The sequence below is a fragment of the Sinocyclocheilus rhinocerous genome, unplaced genomic scaffold, assembly GCF_001515625.1.
Source record: "Sinocyclocheilus rhinocerous isolate Xijiao unplaced genomic scaffold, SAMN03320098_v1.1 scaffold899, whole genome shotgun sequence".
NCBI classification, from domain to species: domain Eukaryota; kingdom Metazoa; phylum Chordata; class Actinopteri; order Cypriniformes; family Cyprinidae; genus Sinocyclocheilus; species Sinocyclocheilus rhinocerous.
In genome coordinates this window covers 308874-310779 of record NW_015653460.1, presented here as the reverse complement: position 1 = coordinate 310779, position 1906 = coordinate 308874, and the positions used below count along the sequence as shown (strand labels likewise).

Here is a 1906-nt window from a genome sequence, read left to right as displayed (position 1 = left end):
TGAAGGATCATGTGACACTGAAGACTGGAGTAATGGCTGCTGAAAATTCAGTTTGCCATTACAGGAATACATTTTTTTTTTCAATATATTAAAATAGGAAACAGTTATTTTTTGCACATTAAATATTTTTTTAATTACTTTTTAATTTCTTTCCAAAATAATAAAACAAAAGCTAGCATTAGCTTTAGCTAGCATTACCATAATATTTTTCACATATTAAACTATGACAAAAAAATAAAACTATAAAATACAATAAAATATACTACTATAAAAATACAGTTCTTTTGTGTCAACTCATTTTTGTTAACGTTGTTGCCATGATTTTTTATAATAAATGAAATGCAAATTAAAAAGCATAATACTACTATACTACACCATTTAATAACATATAAAGCAAATTCTCTATAAAATATTTTTTTTAAATTACGATTACATTACAAACCACATTTAAATTATTATAACCTTAAGATGTTAAATACATTTTTCAAATTAAGTTTTTTTTTTTCAAACAAATTAAACTGCAAATCCTGTTACCATCAACATTGTAGCCTTTCTGAAGGCAGTATTTTATACAAACATATGTTACAATGTATTAATTTAGCTTGAGGTGGCGCAGTGCAATTTATTATCACTTAAATGCATTATTTATCTGATAGAACATCTACAATTTTACAGTAAAAACTATCTTATCAAACTGGACAAGGCACCAGTTTCATAAAATGATCCATATAGAATGTGTCGGTGTGTGCTGGAATCTTCAATTAGTGCCAAAAGACAAACATTATCAGAACATTCCACCAGACTTAATTTTTCCAGGAACTACATCTCACCCTGACTCAACTTCCCTATAACAATGCACGTGAATTCCTGGAACTAATTTCCTGTTTCCCCACCTCTTCAAATTCCATTTTGCAATGCATCTGGAACAATATAGATGAGGTTTTTATAAGCATGATTGACCAACCGACCGTATGACCAAACGATGATTTTCAAAAATAATGCTATTTTTAAGTGTGTCTTAATGAAAGCTATTATGACGCAGCATTTAATACAAAAACATTGCGTCATTGGCTGTTCTCTGGAGACCCCGCCCTCACCTGCAGCCTCTCAATGATGTTCCTGTAATCTTTGGAAGTGGTGAGCGTTGAGTCTCTTCTGGACGCGTTGCGAGCTGACATCCTCCAATTGAGGATGGTTTTCTGTACCACATTGTTGGACTTCACAAACAGGTTGTTCACCTGGCTGTCCAAATCCACAGGGATGGCGATCGCTCTGCTCTTGGCTGAAAAAAAGACAATTGTAAATACGATTACATGCACACTTAAAGGGATAGTTCACCCAAAAATGAAAATTTGATGTTTATCTGCTTACTTCCAGGGCATCCAAGATGTAGGTGACTTTGTTTCTTCAGTAGAACACAAACGAAGATTTTTAACTCAAACCGTTGCAGTCTGTCAGTCTTATAATGGAAGTGAATGGGAATCACGGCTTTGAGAGTCAAAAAAAACATACAAAACAAAACCAAATTAAACCCTGCGGCTCGTGACGATACACTTATCTGTAAAGACACGAAACGATCGATCTGTGCAAGAAACTGAACAGTATTTATATAGTTTTTTTACCTCTGATGCACTGCAATGTCTGAACTGTCCTGAGTGCTTCCTCGACAGCCGGCGCGTGATGCGTCGTCTTCTTGCTTTACGGCGGATTGCAGACTTATAAGTGCATTACCGCCACCTATCTCTCAAATGGACCATTGACACTACAATCTCAATTAGGAGTGTCAATGGTCAATTAGTAAAATAACTAATTTGTGGGAGAGAATATAAAAAAAAGGGGGGTAAGGGAGTAAGTCATTTTGATCCACACTCCATACCAGTTGGTGGCGGAAATACACCATTTTGTT

The 1906-nt window shown here is 34.6% G+C and overlaps 1 pseudogene; it reads right to left on the bottom strand.

Moving 5' to 3' along the window:
• Positions 1–1906, bottom strand: part of LOC107715792 (inositol 1,4,5-trisphosphate receptor type 1-like) — a 146758-nt pseudogene that overhangs the window by 79395 nt on the left and 65457 nt on the right.